The sequence below is a fragment of the Acomys minous genome (assembly GCF_964271855.1).
Source record: "Acomys minous genome assembly, chromosome: 17".
Lineage (NCBI taxonomy): Eukaryota > Metazoa > Chordata > Mammalia > Rodentia > Muridae > Acomys > Acomys minous.
Window position 1 is genome coordinate 37,233,392 of NC_140500.1, and position 20,420 is coordinate 37,253,811.

The following is a 20,420-nucleotide window of genomic DNA, read 5'->3' on the forward strand; positions in this document are numbered from 1 at the left end:
TTGGCTTGGGCATTAAAACTTAGCATTTCTCTTAAAACTGTTCTTGGGCCTTTGGTGATGGCTCAGTGGTTACGGGTGCTTCCTATTTTAGCTGATGATCTCAGTTCTGCTCCTAGTACCCACATTAGGCTACTCACAATTGTCTCTAACTCCAGCACTAAAAGATCTGATGCCCTTGTCTGGCCTCTGAGAATGTTTGCACTTACCTGCACATACCCACATATAGACATACACACATAGTTTTAAAAAATCTTAAATTGAAAATAAAAGTCCTTGGCTGATTTCTGGCCTAACTGTTATCTGCACATTGGCTGGATGCCATTCCCAGAGACTCTAGGCAAGGCTAGTCTTCTGGTATTGATGTCACCTTTATATACTTTTTGGTTTCAGTTCATATTGGTTCCTCTAAGAAATGCTTAGAAATCGCAGTACTAAAATTCACTACCCCTATTTTCATAAACCTAATATCCATATTTAGTTTTAAACCTGGAGCTTATGAAGCCATAGCACAAAGACTGGCAGATAGGTAGAGCAGACAACCTGTTCATAAACATGCTCACAAAGTTTCCTCTTTATTTCATGTAGTTTGTCTACCACGTCTGTCCCCATTTTTTTCCTGGCTTCTTTTTATGTTTAGGAATAAGGACTCTTGTGCTTTCTCTATTTAAGAACAAAGATTCTTGTGCTTTTTTTTTTTTAAATCTGTGAGCACGTGAGCAGTATCCTCTGATAAATCCACAACCGCATCCTATGTCATAGATAACTAAGTATCCACCTCCTCTGCTGAAACCATCCCTCTCCTGATTCACTTCACATTGGACCCGTGAGTTTCCCTGCTCAAACCATGCCTTCACGTACAGCTGCCTTTTATAGTAGAAACTTAGAACTTGAGTTCCATGAGACAATTGTGAGTAGCCTAATGTGGGTGTTAGGAACTGAGCTCAGATTATCAGCTGAAAAAGGAAGCTCCCTTAACCACTGAGCCATCTCTGAAAGCTCCAAACTGACAGACATACAACGTACATACTTTAACTTATCTGGTTTTTATAAGCAAAGTTATTATAATTCAATTCAGCAAGTGCCATGGGATTGGGGATCTAAAAAGAACTTAAGATATTATCCACCCCGACCCATTCATTTTACAGGTGGGCCAACTGAAGTTTCCAGAAAGGTCACACCTTTGTAATCGCAGAGGATATAGGAAAGTGACTTCACTTAACCTTTATATAAGTCTGTTAGTAGCGAAGACAGGCCTGACACTGGAGTTTCAGACTGAGGTTCTTTCTGGCTTATTTACAGAACTTCAACTAGATCCTGGGCGCTTCCAGATATTCATGCCTACATCCCCACCCACCTTGGATTACAACAATTTTCCTACAGTTTTTATATTCTAGGCCCTTTTTTGCAATATTTTTTGAAATTCTCAGACTATACATATAGTCTACTAGATTGCTCTGTATGAACTCAAGAGGTCAGGCAACCAAGTCAGACAAATGGGACCATCTCAGATTATAAAGTGCCACACACAGTTGAGGAAGCAACAGAGTGAAGAGACACCCACAGAATGGGAGCAAATACATCTCTGATCCATACCATACATGTGATGAGGTTAATAACTAAACTATATAAAGAACTAAGATTTCAATGGTAAGAAAATACATGAACAAAAGATCTGATATGTGCATTTTTAAAGAAGATGTACAATGTCTAACAAGTATATGTCTGTTGAAGAAAGGCAAATTAAAACCATAATGTCATATTCATGCCTGTTAGAATGGCCAATATAAGAAAGATCTGGCGAGGGGGCTGGAGAAATGGCTCAGCAGTTAAGAGTGCTGGCTGCTCTTTTGAGGATCTGGGCTTGATTCCCAGTACCCACATGGTAGCTCTCTGTAACTCTGGTTTCAGGATGAATAATGCCTTCTTATGACTTTATTGCCATCAGGTACACATGGTAGACAGACATACATACAGGCAAAATACCTATGCACATTGAGAAAGAGAGAGAGGGAGAGGGAGAGAGAGAGAGAGAGAGAGAGAGAGAGAGAGAGAGAGAGAGAGAGAGAGAGAGAGAGACAGACAGACAGACAGACAGACAGACAGACAGACAGACAGAGACAGACAGACAGACAGAGACAGACAGACAGAGACAGAGCTTTTGCAAGATGGCTTAACAAGTGGCAGTGTTTGCTGCCAAGGCTGACAACCTGAATGTGTATCTAGAACCCACATGATGGAAGGTGAAAAATAATTCCAATTCCTGCAAGTTGTTCTCTGACCTCCACACGCATGTGGTGGTATATGTGACCCCATAAATAAATAAATGGAATTTTTTTAATTATAAGAAAGAAAAAAACTGCAGAAATGAGAATGCGAAGGAAATGTAACCTTACACATCATATATAGGAATTACTATCACTACAGCCATTATGGAAAACAGGTACTGAGGCTCCTCCAAAAACTCAACAATAGAAAACCATAGGATTCAGCATGAGGTTGATGAGCGTACAGACAGAAGGGAATTATGCCTTATACAAGGTGACAAGTAACGACTGAGAACAACAAGAACTTGAACTTAGCTCAAGGCATTTGCTGCCAAAGATGTTTGAATGTAGAGTCTCTGGCATATAAAGTATGTAGGAGTGATAACCCAAATATGCTATTGCTAAACTTGGGGTCTTAAATGTCCCTCCAAGGGCACATATGTTAAAAGGGAAGTTCTAGCTTGGTGCTATCGGGAGGTAGTGGAAACTTTACAAGACAGGCTAATGAGAGGTCTTCTGGTCATAAAAGGCAAGAATTTCAAAAGGAGTGGCAACATCCAGCCTCTTTGTGTCTTTCCTCTCTTGTCTTGTCCATGAGGTGAATGGCTTTGCTGTATTGTGCTGTCTTTCATGATGCACGGCCTCCTCATAAGCCTGCAGCAACGGGGCACATTTGGGGACTGAAACTTTAAGATGTATGAACCCAAACAACCCCTTTCTCTTTAAAAGTTAATTTTCTCAGGTATTTGTTACAGTAGCCAAAAACTAGCTGACACAGTTACAGATTTTGTATGGACAAATGTTTATAGAGTCTAGAATCAAAATGTCATTGATCAGTCAGTTAACCTCTCACTTAAAAAAAAAACTGAGTAAATATCTGCTCAGCCTATATCCACAGTTTCCAGAGCAAATCTAACAGTCTGAGGAAACATTGCACAAAGCATGGAATCTGTAGACCATTTTAAAAAAATTATCCTAGAGATGGGCTTCCAGAATGAGACTCTCAGTGACTCTGAGAGCCTATATCTTGTGGGTGGTGGCTAACAGAACGCACTGGCCAGTGTTATTTACTCCATTTCACTTGAGTTTCTGGACTGAAAACAACATATCAAAAAGACTGAGGAAATAGCTCAGTGCTCTGGAGGCCCATTCCTTCAAAAGCCCAAAAACAAGTATAGGATTAGAACACTGGAAAAGCATCATAGGTCGTATAGTAAGCAGTGTGTGCTAAGCATGTACAATTTCTGACAACAATCCCACAAGCTGTATATTTTTATCACTTGTTTATCAGATGAGCTAATTGAGACCTCTAGCATGGGTAACTTGACACAAGTCACCAGGCTGATACTTTCAGGATCATAGTCTTTTAACTATGGGGTGATTTGCCATCTCTGGTGCTTTCTGCTATATTGCTATAATCTGAACATTTTGCACCATTTTGGTTATATTGACATTGATACTGCATTTGGTGAGAAAAATAACTTATAAACTCAAAATCCAAAACAGTTTGAAGCTGTCCCCAGATACCTGAATTCTTTATGCAAGAAATGATAGTCATATATTATAAAAATAGTGATGACATTCACAAAAACAGCAAGACTTGAAAGTCGGCAGCATGTGATTCAGAGAAACTTCTAATGCAGAGGCAATGCAGTTTCAGTTTATAACACTGGTACATATGAAGAGCCAGCCATGGACAAGCCTTTACATGGAACTTGCTTGAGTAAGGCCACTTTTTGGAATGTCATCTGTGGAACCTATAAGAACTGGACTGTAGACTCACCTTTAAAGTTGATGGCTTTCTCTGTCTGTCCCAAATTCTTGGCATGTAAAGTAAGGCATAGACCTCTGTGCCATTCTTACTTTTATCTTTTCCCCCAGGGATATTAGGTTAAATTCACTCATAAGGAAATACCATGCCAAGGTATTTAAGCAACTCTAAAGGTGCACTAACAGCTGGAGAGAAGAAAGCAAAACAAAACAAAACAAAACCAAGCACTGCACCAGGTACAATTGTTGCCCATCACCACAGTACCTATCACACCCTAGGTAAGTAGCAACTGTGTACAGGTCACCAAAAAAGATGCTGCTATTGGCCTTGCTGTGAGATCTGCACCATAGCCTGTGGGAGTCTGTTGCTGTACCTCTCTGGCCCTTCTGTAGTGCTTGCCCAAACCTAGTCTTGGTGCTCAGTGGGAATTCAGCTGTGCAGGATAGAACTAGGTACAAAGATACTTAAACATCACCAAGAGGGGCTGGCCCACAGTCCCCAGCCTCTGTGCTCACTGAAGGTACCCAGAGCAGCAGCCCCTACACTCCTTTTTCTCTGGCTCTTTGGGTGATGATGGTGTCTCAATGGGGTGACTAATCACCGTCTGAATAGGCTTTGATGATAAAGTTAAAAACCCATCAAACTAGAATAATTCTGAAGTTCTCTTTGATGCTGACATTCCTTGATTCTATGTGTTCCCAAGGTTAAAGTTGAAGTGTATAAACAAGTATTTTCCTGTATGTTTTGGCTAATTCCAATACATTCCTTACAATCACCAGTATTTGAGAATATCATATCCAAGGGATGTGTCTTTATCTACATTTACATTTTAGTTGAAATCTTTATTTCCATATACCAATACAGAAAACCTAACTCGAACTACAGGAAAGGGAGTGGGGGGTGGGGGCGGTGACACTTGACAAAGATGTTGTATAGGCTATCCTTTCAGAAGCTTGTGTTTCAGCCTTTCAAGTGTTTCTTGAGTGGGGCACACTTGCAGATGTAGTTAAAAGAAAACTGCTCACAGGGCTTGGCAGAGATCCAATTTCATAAGCTCCAAACACAAAGCTCTAAGATCAAAAGAAAGAGTAGGCAAACGTAAGCTACCTTGAGTTATACAGATATGTTTATATAATCTTTCATATTTAATGTCTCTTAATCATGACATAATAATAATTGAAGTTATCATCAAGGCACCAAAAAATATCAGAAAGCTTCAAAGTTCTATCTTTTACCTTTCTTCTTTCCTCCCTTCTTTCCCTCTGTCCCTCTGTCCCTCCTCCCCTCCGGTCTTCCTTATTTATACTGTTATTTTGCCTGAATGTATGTCTGGGCACCACCTGTGTGTCTGTTGCCCATGGAAGTCAAAAGAGCGTTCAGATCCGCTGGAACTAGAGTCACAGATGGTTATCAGCCACAGTGTGGATGCTGGGAGTCAAACCTAGGACCTCTGGAAGAACAGCCAGCACTCTTAAACCCCCAGGCATTCCTCCAGCCCCTGATCTTCTCAATTAAAAAATATCGTTCGTATTGGGTCTGAAGAGGTGGATCAGTGGTTAAGAGGACTGGCTGCTCTTCTAGAGAACCTGGGTTCAGATCATAGCACCCACATGACATCTTACAATCATCTGTAACTCCAGTTCCGGAGGAAATGAATCCTCTTCTCACTTCCACGGGCACCTGGCACACAGACAAACATGCAGGCAAAACACCCATACACATAACATTAAAACACTTGAAAGAAAATTGAAAAAGTATTATTATTGTTGCATATGTGTGTGTGTATGATGTGTGTGTGGAGTTCAGAGGACAACTTTGTGGAGTCCTTTTTCCTTTTTCCTTCTTCCTTCACATGGGCTCATGTCATCAGGCTTGCATAGCAAACACCTTTATCCCTGGAGCCATCTCACTGAACCCCAAAGTTTATTTGTGATTATTGTATGGGGGTACAAGCATGCTGTAGCATAGATATGAAGATAGATGACAACTTTGCGAAATTGATTATCTCCTTTCCCCTTCATGTGGGATCCAGGAGTCTAACTCAGGTTGTCAGATTTGCATAGCAAACATTTTACCCATTGAACAATTCTGCCAGTTCCAAGGCACCATGTCTTTAGGCATGATATATCCATCAGTTATATGAAAATTTGAGATAAGCTATGCTATTATGCTCACAACTTTGGGTGTACTAGGAACCTTAGTTAACATAGGCACTAAATGGGAATAATAATGTAATAGTAACTGCATCATGTTTCTGCAAGGATAAATCATGACAAAATGCATGCCAAGACACTACAGGAGCTATGTGGTAGGGTCATGACACCTTGTCAATCACCTTCTGCTTGCCATCACAAATTCCTAACCCAATCGAATTATATAGAGAAAATTTTGTTTTGGCTCACAGTTTTAGAGGTTCCAGTCCATTGTGGACAGGTCTTGTTGCTTGTAGGCTTGTGGCAAGACACTACTTCATAGTGGGAGAGTATGGCAGAATAGGATCATTCTTCTCATGGCCAAGAAGTAAAAGAAACAGGATGGGTCTGGGCTTCCACTGTCCCCTTTATGGGCCATGCTTTCAGTGGCTTGAGGATACACTAGGTCATACTTCTTACAAGTTCCTCCACCTCCCAGTAGCACTTTTCTGAGAACCAAGCCTTTTATTGTATGGGGTTTTGGGGGGTAGTCTGGGCTCCAAATTCTATAAGAAGTCTCCTTTGGCTTTTGGTTCTTTTGGGTCCAAATGACATTGTGTCAGCTGAGCAGGGAGGAAACAGCCCCACCCTTATATTGCTAGAGGAGATGTATGATGCTTTCCCTCAAGTCCCCTGTTCTTGGTCATCACCAAGACATACTGCTCCTTTCCCTTGGAGTCTTCCTTAACTTTGAAAGATCACCCTTGGCTGTTTATTATGGGTGGTTTTCATCTACCATATTAGATTTGTTAAAGGCTGAGGAGCATCAAGGACATGTAAAGTTTACAGCATGTGAAGTGGAAAGCTAGACCAACATAGGCACAGATTTGAAAAGGTTTTTTTTGAATTTGTATTGCTCCCTAAGCACTGCTGTTGGCTCTGAGCATTAGCTAAGACAATAGGGACTGATGCTTAAGAAGTAGGCATTAGGATTGACTTTGCTCACAAATATGATAGAAAACTAACTACTACATGTATTTAGTTGATTGTCTCAGTTTTCTTGAGACTGAGGGGTCATCTGAGACATAAAACTTTTGTTTCTTTAAAACCAAGTCTGAGTGATTTCCCAGAATACAATATTTTGATATTGAAGCCAGAAAGTAGATGTATGACTTAACCAGAAGGGCTAGGTAGTTCTAAGAACTTTTTTCATTTCCAACCTGGCACTGTTTTAGTTTGCTTTCCTGTTGCTGTGATAAAACACTTTCATCAAAGCAACTCGAGAGTGGCTTAGACTCACGTGTCATAATCCATCACTGGGGGAGAATCTTGGCAGGAACTGAGGCAGAAACCATGGAGGAAGGCTGTTTATGGACACATGCTCATCTAACATTCTTGTACAGCCCAGGTCTGCCTAGGGATGGCAACACCCATAGTGGGCAAGGCCCTTTACCAACAATCAGCAATCAGGACAGTTCTTCACAGACATGGCCAGGGGGCAATATGATTGAGTCAATTCTTCTGCTTGACAGTGAAAAATAGCCATGATAGATAGTTTTTTTTTCTATTTTCTGCCTTTGAGAGATGTCATTCTTGAATTAAAAAATGAAAGACTTTAGGGCTTGGAATTAGTCAGCCATAGAACATTTATCTAGGATGGATAAAGCCCTGGATTCAACCCTGAGTATATAATATATATGCATATATAATATATTAAATCCTAACATGAATAAACAATAATTATAGATACTTTGAGCCAGCAAATGACTCAGTAGGCATTTGCCAAAAACTCCTAGTGATCTGAGTTCAATTTCTGGACCTCATGTAAAGGTAGAAGGAGAGAACTGTCTCTTAGTTGTGCCATGTGCAGTCTGACACACATCTTTAATGCACACATACAATAATGATAGTGAATTTTTTTTAATTAAAATGATTCCAAACAAAAAGCTCTGAGCTGGTATGCTAGAATGTTCTGGTGATGTGTAGAGAGCTGTGGCACTGGGTTGGGCTAGAACACTGATTCTGGCTCTACTTCTCGACACTGTGATTTCCTTGAGAAATTGTGATGAGCCTCTCTGAACTTGATGTCTTTCAACAGAAGACTGCGTTAGCAATGAGAAGCTTGAGCCAGATGTGGTGCCACACACCTTTAATCCCAGCAGCTGAATCTCTGTGAGTTTGCACAGTGGTCTGCAAAGTGAGTCAAGTATAGCCAAGGATACACAGAGAAACCTTATCTCAAAAAATTGAGAAGCTCTCTATCCACACTGTCTTACTTCTATCATGTCTGCCATGTAGCCCTGGCAATGTTTGTGTTTCAGCCAAGAATGTTCCAAAGTTAATAACCAAATTGTTAGCTCCTCTAGTGCAAGCACAATTATATCTTGGGCATCTTCTAAAGGCTTTTAGACTTTCCATACTCAAATTCTGAGAGTACAGATTTTTGAGTTTGGTATGCAGTGCCCTGGGGAACAAATTTTTTTTATCATCTTAAACTACCCATCTACCATCATGAATGTTAATTTTATATAGATAAAAGGAGCCAGCTCAGATCATATTCTTTGAAGCCCCATCCGTGCCTAAATCATTCCAATTAAATCCCTTTATCTGTGTGATTCCTTGTCTTGTGCAGATTCAGTGGCAGATTCAATGGTGGTTGAGATGACACAGATGCATTCCTTGCCCTGATAAGGAGACAGAAATCCTTCCATGCCTCCGAGCTTGAGAAAGCACAGTTGAAGTGTCAAAGCTAACAGTGTGAGTCCGAGAGTCTATAGACAGCAACAAGTCAGCCGCATGCAACCCACTTGGCCAAATAGAGGTAAACTTCTTTGTAATTTCATATTTTCTGTTAACATACTGTTAGTCAGTCTGCTCATTTGGAAACTCCCAAGGACTTGCTTTTAAAATACCAGGTGGAGAAGAAAACTTCAACCATTCCATTACCATTACTCTTCACAGTTTAACCCTTCTCTTCCCCTTTTCTACTTTTCTCTGTCTCCTACGAATGGCAGTTTCTGTGACAGACTTCATGCCAAATGTTCATCTGGTACCTTGCTGTTCTTGTTTTTGTTTTTTTGAGACAACAGAGTCTCATGTATCCCAAGGCTGGCCTTGAACTTGCCATGTAACAGAGGATGTGTCCTTGAATTTATGATCCTCCTCTGCTTTCACCTCTTGAGTACCAAGATTATAGATGTGAACCTTATTATCCAGTTTCTGCCATGCTAGGGATTGAACTCAGGACCTCAGGCATGCTAGCAAACCAATTGTGTTACATCTGGATTCCCATATCTGGTATCTTGTCTAATGATGCAACTGGGTCAGGTGCTTTGCGGCTAAAGATATAACATATTCTGGAAGCTAGCTCATTACCAAGATGTTGAGGTTGGCTCCACATCAGGGTGGAAAATTCTGCTAAAAATGTGTAAAGAACATCCCCTTCTCATGCTTGATGGTGCTGCCCAGTTTGTATTCATGGTTTCTGAAAGGTCATTCCTCTATCTCCTGAAGGTTCCAGAGCAACAAGGGTAACTAAATGTTTATAATTTCCCTAAGAACTAATGTGACCCCAGGTTTCAGTAGAAATACTTCACTTGAAAATGGGAGAGATTTTAGCTAGACAGGCGCTATCTTCAAACTAAATTATTCATTTCTTCAACTAAAATGCATGGCACCTTGTCTGTGAGAGGCACTGTGCTGTGCTGTTAGAGATACAAAAATAATAAGTAGCACAGCAAGGCAGACAAAAGTCCTATCAAATGGGAGCTCTGTCAGGAGACCACTGCTACTCTTGTTTGGAACTACCATGGACCTTAACAAAGCAGTCCGCAGCCCACATGTCTGCAGGGGCTTGGCTGAAGAGAGGAGAGTGGCCGAGGGGAAGTGATGTGAATTGGAGAGAATGTGCCTGCTCTGCTTAACACGGGGAGCTGTTCTTCCCCTCTTTTAGATTGTCATAGTTTAGAATGTGGGTATGGCTTGCCAGAAGTAGCCAGACATCCAGACTGTATGAAAAGAACATTAACATAGAGAGATTCCTCAGTTTATGATGAGGGTTATGTCCTGCATGCCTTTAATCCCAGCACTCAGGCGGCAGAGGCGGGTGGATCACTGTGAGTTTGAAGACAGCCTGTTCTACAAAGTGAGTCCAGGACAGCCAAGGCTACACAGAGAAACCCTGACTCGAAAAACCAAAAACACAAAACAAACAAACAAACAAAAACCAACCCCCCCAAATCCCAAAAAACAACAAACCCTAACCTAAATTGTTCAAAAATTTATTAACTAAACCTAATCTATTATCTGTCATAACTTAGCAACACAGGGTAATGTTTGCCCCCTGACTAAGTGTCTGGTTGGAAGTACAGTTCTGAATACTATCCCATATCACTAGAGAGTTTTGCACTGGATAATGTTAGCCTTGGGAGAGACTCGAAATCAATGGGAAGTATAGTTTCTACTGAACGTATTGCCATCACATTATAAGAAAGTTGAAGAACAAGCTTATATCGAAATATCATAATTTGGGTTACTATGTCAAATTTGGGGAAGAGGGACTGGAGAGATAGCCTAGGCTTTCAGAGCACCTGCTGCTCCTCCAGGGGACACGGGTTTGGTTTGTGGGACCCGTATCTAGCTATTCACAGCCACCTGAAACTCCAGTTCCTGAGGTTCTGGTTTCCTCTTCAACCTCCTGTGTGAATGTGGTGCAGATATATATCTTCAGGCATACACAACACACAAATACACACACACACACACACACACACACACACACACACACACGCACCATATCACACCCTACACTTCCCCCTCAACACACCACATCACATTCTATACATCCTATGGGCACACGTGCGTGTGCACACACACACACACACACACACACACACACACACACACACGCACACACCACATCACACCCTACACATCCCATATACGCACACACATACCACATCACACCCTATACATCCCATATACACACACAGACACACATACACACACACACATACCACATCACACCCTACACATCCCATATTCCCATATACACACACATACCACATCACACCCTACACATCCCATTCACAAACACACATACACACATACACACACACACATACCACATCACACCCTACACATCCCATACACACACACACACACACAGACAGACACACACACATACCACATCATACCCCACACATCCCATATACACACACATACCATATCACACCCTATACATCACAGACACACACACACACACACACACACACACGCACACACACACACACACACACACACATGGAAATAAATCTTTTAAAAAAATGGGGAAAGAAAGGGGGAAATAAAAGTGGGAGGATACAAAATTCCAAACACGTAGGATGGAAAAGTAGAAATAACTGATGCAGCAGAAGGCTATGCTTAATGTTAGAGTACATGTTCAGAATTATTGTTAAATGAGTAGATTATATCTGTTCTTGCCAGAGTGTCAAAGGTGTTTTGCTATAACCTTTTTAGTATGAATATATCTTTTCCTATGACATACTTTAAATATACAATAAAATGTAGCTAAAAAGAAACAAACAAAATGAATTAATCGATAACTAGATCATCCCCACAGCTATAATAAATTCTAAGTATTAAAAGCTCTTTAAAACAACTTTTATATGTCTTTGGGCTATCTCCTATCTGTGGGATTCTTATTTGTAAATTTATAAATAATTTGATTGTTCTCAGTCAAAGCATAGAGAGAATTGCTTGACGGTAGAGTTCACATAGATAACCAACTGGTATATATTGCCTGAACTCAGTAATAAGAATGACTTTTCACCCAGTGTAGATGGGAAGAAGTGGCCTATAGTTTTGGTAGGAGAGTTGTTTCTCTACTAACCCTGGCAAGATTAATATGTTCTGCATTCCATGACCTGAGTGACTCAAGCTTGCACTGGGGTACACTTGAACTCTATTTGCTCATTGGAAGGTTAACCGAAACTGTTCTCCTAGAAATTCCCCAAGGAAGTTTCCTTAAGGCCTCCAAGACAGTTCCTCTGTTGATACCTTGAGATTAGGTATGGAGCAGCACATCTAATATGAAGGAGATTATTTCCTTTGTAAACTGACAAAGGAATTCACGTAGCTGATTATTAGCAGCGAGGCTCTTGGAGAAGTTGTGGAGCTAACCAGCTGTGGGAAATTTTGTATCTTATATAATACAATCACATCCTCCAATTCTAACACCTCTTTTAAAGGTTTCTTTATTCTTATTTTATGTGAATTGATGCCTGCAGTGCCTGTGGGGGCCAGAAGAGGGCATTGAATACTCTGGAACCAGGTTAAAGACAGTTGTCAGCTGCCTTGTGTTGTCTGGGAATCCAACCCTTGAACTCTGGGAGAACAGTCAGTACTCTTTTATCATTTTTCATTTTAGTAAATTACAAAAACTATTCACTTTACACCCCAATTGTAGCCCCTCCCTCATTTCGTCCCAGCCCCACCCTGCCTTCCTCCTACCCCTCTTCCCCTCCCTTAGTCCTCTGAGAAGTGGAGCCCTTCTCCCCTACCAACTGACCCCAGCCTATCAGGTCTCATCAGGACTGCCTGCATCCTCTTCCTCTGTGGCATGGTAAGGTACCCCACCAGGGGAACCAACATACAGGCAACAGGGTCCCTGACTGGGACAGCCCCTGCTTCCCTTAATAGGGGACTCATGTGGAGACTGAGCTGCCTATTGGCTACATCTGAGTGGGGCACCTAGGTCCCTCCATGCATGGTCTTGTTTGGTGCATCAGTATCTGCCAGACCCCCTGAGCCCAGAGTTGTTGGCTCCATTGGTCTTCTTGTGGAGCTCCTGTCCCCTCTAGATCCCTCTATTCCCCTGCTAATCAATAGGACTTCTTATGCTCTACCCAAAGTTTGGCTGCAAGACTCAGCTTCACTGTGATTCCCCTACTGGATGGGTCTCTCAGAGGGACATCTATGCTAGGCTCCTGTCCTGTTCTCTCCATTCAACTGCTTCTAGTGTCCATTTTATCTGCTTTCTGGATGAGAATGAGCATCCTCCATGGGGTCCTCCTTTTTACTTAGCTTCTTTAGGTCTGTAGATTGTAATGTGATTTTCCTGTATTATATGGCTAATATCCACTTAGAAGTGAGTATATGCCATGTGTGTCAATCTGAGAATGGGTTATGTCACTCAGGGCAGAATTTTCCAGTTCTATCCATTTGCCTGAAAATTTCATGATGTCCTTGTTTTTGTTAGCTGAATAGTATTCCATTGTGCAAATGTACAACAGTTTCTTTATCCATTCCAAAGTTGAGGGACATCTAGGTTGTTTCCAGTTTTGGACTATTACAATTAATGCTACTACAAACATAATTGAGCAAGTGTCCTTGTTGTATGGTGGACCATCTTTTGTGTATATATTCCAGGAGTGGAATAGCTGGGTATTGAGGTAGCGCTGTTCCCAATTTTCGGAGAAAGCACCAGATTGAATCCCAAAGCGGTTGTACAAGTTTGCACTCCCACCAGAAATGAAGGAGTGTTCCCCCTTTATCCACATCCTTGCCAGCATATGCTGTCACTTGAGATTTTGATCTTAGCCATTCATATAGGTATAAGATGGAATCTCAGAGTTGTTTTGATTTGCATTTCTCTTATGGCTAAGGATGTTGAACATTTCTTTAAGAGCTGCTTGGCCACTTGAGATACCTCATTTTTTATTTAGATTATTTGGTTTGTTGGTGTTTAATTTCTTGACTTCTTTATATATATTGGGGATTAGCCTTCTGTTGAATGTAGGGTTGATGACGATCTTTTCCAAGTCTATAGGCTGTCATTTTCTTGTATTGATGGTGTCCTTTGCTTTACAGAAGCTTTTCAGTTTCATGACATCCCACTTATTAATTGTCCATCTTATACCTAGAGCTTTTGACATTTTGTTCAGGAAGTTTTTCCTGTGCCAGTGAGTTCAAGGCTTTCCTCCATTTTCTCTTCTAATAGATGTAGCATTTCTGGTTTTATGTTAAAGTCCTTTATCCCCTTGAACTTGACTTTTGTGCAGCATGATAAATATTGATCTTTTGCATTTTTCTACATGTAGGCATCCAGTTATACCAGCATCATTTGTTGAAGTTGCTATTTTTCCATGGTATGTTTTTTGAATTTTTGTCAAAGTTAAGTGTGCATAAGTGAGTGCATTTATTTGGGTCTTTGATTCAATTCCATTGATTGACCAGACTTTTTCTATGCCAGTACCATGTAGTTTTTATTACTGTTACTTTATAATACAGTTTGTGATCAGGGATGGAGATACCTCTAGAAAATCTTTTATTGTACAGAATTGTCATAGCGATTCTGTTCTTGTTTTGTTTTGTTTTGTTTTCTATATAAAGTTGAGAATTGTTCTTTCAAGGTCTGTAAAGAATTGTTTTAGCATTCTGATGGGAATTTCATTGAATCCGTACATCACTTTTGGTAAGATGGGCATTTTTACTGTGTAAATCCTACCTATCCATGAGCGTGGGAGATCTTTCCATCTTCTGATGTTTTCTTCAATTTCTTTCTTCAGAGACATGAAGTTTTTTCATGCAAATCTTAGAGTTACACCAAGATACTTTATGATTTGCATGTGTGTGTGTGTGTGTTTATTGGGAAGGGTTTTGTTTCCCTAATTTCTTTCTCAGCCTGTTTGTCTTTTGTATATAGGAAGGCTACTGATTTTTTTAAAGTTACTTTTGTATCCTGCTACTTTACTGAAGGGGTTTATCATCTGTAGGAGTTCCTTGGTAGAAGTTTTGGGTCACTGATGTATACTATCATAGCATCTGTGAATAGTGATACATTGACTTCTGCCTTTCCATTTGCATTCCTTGATCTCCTTTAGTTGTCTTATTGCCCTCCTAGGTCTTCAAGTGCTATGGTTAAGAGATACATAGAGAGTGGACAGCCTTGTCATGTGCCTGATTTCAGTGGGAGTGCTTTAACTTTATCTCTGTTTGGTTTGACATTGGCTTGCTGTATATTTCCTTGATTATGTTTAGGTATGTGCCTTTTATCCCTGATCTCTACAGGACTTTTAACATGAATGGGTGTTGGATTTTTTTCAAGTGCCTTTTTGACATGTAAGGAAGTGATTGTGTAGTTTTATTCTTTCAGTTTGTTGATATGGTGAATTATATCGATGGATTGACATATATTGAACCACTCTGCATATCTAAGATTAAGCCTACTTGGTTATGGTAGATGATATTTTTGATGTATTCTTGGATTCAGTTTATGAGTATTTTATTGAATATTTTTTGCATCAAGGAAAATTGGTCTGAAATTATCTTTCTTTGTTGGGTCTTTGTGTGGTTTAAGTATCAAGGTGACTGTTGCCTCATAGAATGAGTTCATTCTATTTCTATTTTGTGGAATAGTTTCAAGAGTATTGGTATTAGTTCTCCATTGATATTCTGGTAGAATTCTGCACTGAATCCATCTGGACTTGGGCTTTTCTTTTTGGTTGGGAGACTTTTGACGATTGGTTTTATTTCCTTAAGGGATGTAGGACTATTTAATTTGGTTACCTGATTTTGGTTTGACTTTGGTATCAAGAGAATATTCCATTTCATTGAGATTTTCAAATTTTGTCATATGTAGGTTTTTAAAAAAGATCTAATGATTTTTTTGGATTTCCTCCTTATCTGTTGTTATCCCCCTTTTCATTTCCGATTTTGTTTATTTGGATAGTGCTTTAGTTAGTGTGGCTAATGGTTTGTCTGTCTTGTTGATTTTCTCAAAGAACCAGCTCTTGGTTTCATTGATTCTTTGAGTTGTTTTCTTTGTTTCTAATTTGTTTATTTCAGTCCTTAGTTAGATTATTTCCAGCCATTTACTCCTCTTGGTGCATCTCCTTTTTTTCCCTAGGGCCTTTAGGTGTGCTATTAAGTTGCTCGTATGTGATGTCTCCAATTTCTTTTAGAAGGCACTTAATGTTATGAACTTTCTTCTTAGCATTGCTTTTATTGTGTCTCATAGGCTTGTATATTTTATGTCTTCATTTTCCTTGAGTTTTACAAAGTCCCTAATTTCTCTTGTTATTTCTTCCCTGAATCAGTTGTCCTTGACTATAGAGTTGTTCAGTTTCCATGTATATGTGGACTTTGTTATTTCTGTTGTTATTGAGGTCCATAGTGGTCTGATGGGAAGCAAAGTATTATTTCAATCTTCTTGTATCTATTAAGGCTTACTTTGTGACCTAATATATGGTCAGTTTTGGAGAAGGTTCCATGAGGTACTGAGAAGAAGGTATTTTTTTTGTGTGTGTGTTTGGGTGAAAGGCTCTGTAGATGTCTGCTAGATCCATTTGATTCATGGCACCTGTTAGTGTTATTATTTCTCAGTTTAGTGTCCATTTTGTTGACCTGTCCTTTGGTGGAAGTGAGATATTAAGTCTCCCACTATTAATATGTATGGATCGATGTGTGGTTTAAGCTTTATTAATGTTACTTTTACAAATGTTGGTGCTCTTGCATTTGGAGCATAGATGTTCAGAACTGAGATGCCATCTTGGTGGATTTTTCCTTTGATGAGTATTAAATGTCCTTCCTCATCTCTTTTGCTAAATTTGGTTGAAAGTCTATTTTATTAGATGTTAGAATGGCTACTCCAGCTTGCTTCTTGGACTTTTTTCCTTGGAAAACCTTTTTCTAGCCCTTTATTCTCAGGTAATGTCTATCTTTGTGGCTGAGATATGTTTCTTGTATGCAGCTGAATGCTGAGTCCCATTTAGGCATCTTTATCTTTTTATTAGAGAGTTGAGTCCATTGATATTGAGAGATTTTAATGACCGGTGACTTTTATTTTGAAGTTGGTTGTGGTGGTGTGTTTGTGGTTTTATCTTCCTTTCTTTGCTGACGTGAAGTTGTTTATATTCTGTGGTTTTTTGGGGGGAGCTGTAGTTAATATCCTTGGGTGGGAGTTTTACATCTAGTATCGTCTATGGGGCTGGATTTGTGCATAGATATTGTTCAAATTTGGTTCTTTTATGAAATATCTTTTTTTCTCCGTCTATGGTTATAATTTTGCTGGGTATAGTAGTCTGTATTGGCATCTGTGATCTCTTAGGGTTTGCAAGGCATCTGCCTAGGCCCTTCTGGATTTTATGGTCTCTTCTTAGAAGTCAGGTATGATTCTGATAGGTTTGCCATTATATATTACTTGGCCTTTTTCCCTTGCAGTTTTTATTATCTTTCTTTGTTCTTTAATCTTAGTGATTTGATCATTATATTTGGTGTTCTGTAGGCCTCTTGTATGCTTATAGACATTTCTTTCTTTAAATTGGGGAGATTTTCTTCTATAATTTTGTTGAAGATATTTTCTGGGCCTTGGAGCTGGAAATCTCTTCTATTCAGATTATCCTTAGGGTTTGTCTTTTCATGGCGTTCTTGATTTCTTGGATGTTTTATTTCAGGTATTTTTTAGATTTAACATTTTCTTTGATGTATGCATCAGTTTCTTCTATTGTATCATCTATACCTGAGAGTCTTTCATCTCTTGAATTCTGTTGGTGATGTTTACCTGTGTATGTCCTGTTTTCTTCCTTAACTTCTCCTTCTTCAGGGTTTCCTCAGTTTGTGCTTTCTTTATTGTTTCCATCTCTATCTTCAGGTCTTGTACTGTTTTATTTTTTTCTTCACTTGTTTGTTTGGATTTTCCAGTATTTCATTGAGTGATTTGTCCATTTTCTCTTTTAAAGCCTCAATTTGTTTGGCTGTAACTTCATTTATTTCTTTAAGGGATTCCTCTTTAAAGGCTATAATTGTTTTTATTAGCATAGCATTAATGCCATTTTCCTTTGTTTCAGTTGTGTTATGGTATCTAGCGCTGCTTGCTGGTGGATAACTGGGTCTGGAGATCCCATGTTGCTCTTGCTTTTGTTGATTCTGTTTTTATGCTGGCCTGTAGTTTTCTGGTTTTCTCTGTCTTTGGCTGGTGCTCTCAGGTGTTCTCGGGGTGTGGAAACAGCCCTGGGCAGGAAGCTTGATGTTCCTGCAGGAGCCCTCCTCAGATTGCTGAGTATGGTCTCTGATTGGCTGGTGGTTCTCAGGGACCTGCCCATGGCTCTCCTCAGAAGTATGATCCTCAGAACTTATTGGGCTCCTGGGAAGTCTCGGGGCCTCCTTTCCTCAAAGGAAGTCCCAGAGTCAGTCATGCTAGCCTTGACTCTCTTGTTTAAGGAGCTTCCACTGCCCAGATATTGTGCTCAGACACCATGCTTATTGTGTGCTGCCATCTTGGAAATCCTATGTGCTCAGAGGTTTGGTTGTTCTCCTTTGGGAGATAGGTTTGCTCTATGGAGCAGCAAATGGGCCTGTCTCCATGGATCCTAGGCATCAGGGGGGCGTGAGGTTAGAACTGTGTGCCTCAGTATTCAGAAGGTATTCACACACAGGAGTGTGGGAATATGTGGCTAGCCAGCAGCTGATACCAAGCTCAGTGTAACCCATGGTCTTTCCCCAGGATTAGCTGGGTGACCTGAGGTTGGACCCACTATTTCCCTCACCACAGATTTTCCTCACACCTTGGGAAAACAGACTTGGTGTTTTGGGGTCCACAGCCACAGTCTGTTAGTAGCTCTGGATCACTACCATTTTGGATCACACAGTCAGTACTCTTAACCAGCAAGCCATCTCTCCAGGACCCAACTCTTAACAACAACAAAAAAGTGTGGGTGTGTGCTTTCTGTGAGCTAAAGACTTAACTAAAATCAACTCATTTTTCAACCAGCAGCCTCATGTTATAGGTATTGTATCTTGCTAATACAGATTTCAGGGACTGATGTTGGGAGTAAATAAAAAACCTGCACAAAATCTTGCAATGGATAACTTAAGGAGTCTGGATTTGGGCCTAGGTCTTTTATTTTCATATCCAATTCATTGCAGTTATGAAATATACTTGCAGCTCTGTTTATATGTCAGAGAAATCACTTTTATAAATTTATCTTAACTTCTACCAAGAACATAGTTAATCCGAGTACAGATATTTTTAGCAAATCCATTTAAGTTTGGAGTTAATACTTAAGAGGTAAAGAGATGATACAGAAAACAGGTTCCCATTAAATTTAAAATAGAATAAAAGTACACTTGACACTCATGCTTTCAGCAAATTAACTGGCATACCTAAGTAATAATTTTTCTCTTTTACATGGAAATGTCCCACATGGGTTGTGGTCTCAAATACTGAAGTACTAGTTCAATAGTTGAATCAGATGTGGTTGCAGGTACATGAGTAAAAGGTAATTTTAGGCTGGTCCTTGGGATATGAGCTTATTAAAAAGCACAAATGCAACTATGTAAACTTCTCTCCTAATAAATGGTCCTCTGCTTGTATCAGTGCTTGTCTGGTATTACTTTAAAAGGAAAACACAAACCATAAATCAAATACAGTTTAAACAATTAAATTTTTATTGGAATCTTTTACATAATGTCAGTTCAGAGCAACTGGAAACTCCATTCAACCTTTATAAATACAATATTCTTTCCTTAGTTCCTTTGAACAGTGTCCTGCAGACCAGTACCTGACCCTAAATTATTCTGTTTCCGCAATTTTCTTTGATAACGCAAATAAATTTTCATTTTGAATGCTTATCTTTTGTCTACCACTTCTTTTACAATTTACAATTAGTAAATTGTATCTTCTGTGTGTGTGTGTGTGTGTGTGTGTGTGTGTGTGTGTGTGTGTGTATGTGTGTGTGCATTATTCCTTCTTAAAATACTTTCTGTCCATTGCCCAGATTTTGTTTTATCATGAAATTCAAGGAATTCATTGCCCAGAGTTTCTATCACAAAATCACACCACTAAAGACGTAACTTCTGGACCAGTGTGGCACCTGGTCAATGAGCCTGGGCTGGCCCCTGACAGCAGAGGAAATAGCCCTATTGGTAGAACTTGAAATTCAAGTGTGGGGACCTGAGTTTTATCTCTATCACCCCCAGGTATAGTGCCATATGCTTATAATCTCAACACTGGGGAGGCAAAGCAAGGTAGATCTGTGAGGTTCACTGGCCAGCCAACCCAGCTAAACTAGGGAATTCCAAGTCCCAGTGAGAGATACTGTCTCAAAATTTTATAAGATTTGCATGTCACGAGGAACAACATCTGAACTTTTCCTCTTGTTTGTACTTGCACATACACATGTGTACATGCATACACCCCATGTGTGTACCTACATGAAAACACAGACATGTTTTAAGGACAGATTTTGCATTAGA

General features: G+C 39.9%; 1 long non-coding RNA gene across 1 annotated transcript in view; it reads left to right on the plus strand.

Annotated features, from left to right (window-relative positions):
• Positions 1-20,420, plus strand: part of LOC311588786 — a 61,308-nt gene that overhangs the window by 4,621 nt on the left and 36,267 nt on the right. The window contains exon 2 of the long non-coding RNA XR_014776338.1: positions 8,800-8,988. This is a non-coding gene — a long non-coding RNA (uncharacterized lncRNA). The remainder of the gene's footprint in view (positions 1-8,799; positions 8,989-20,420) is intronic.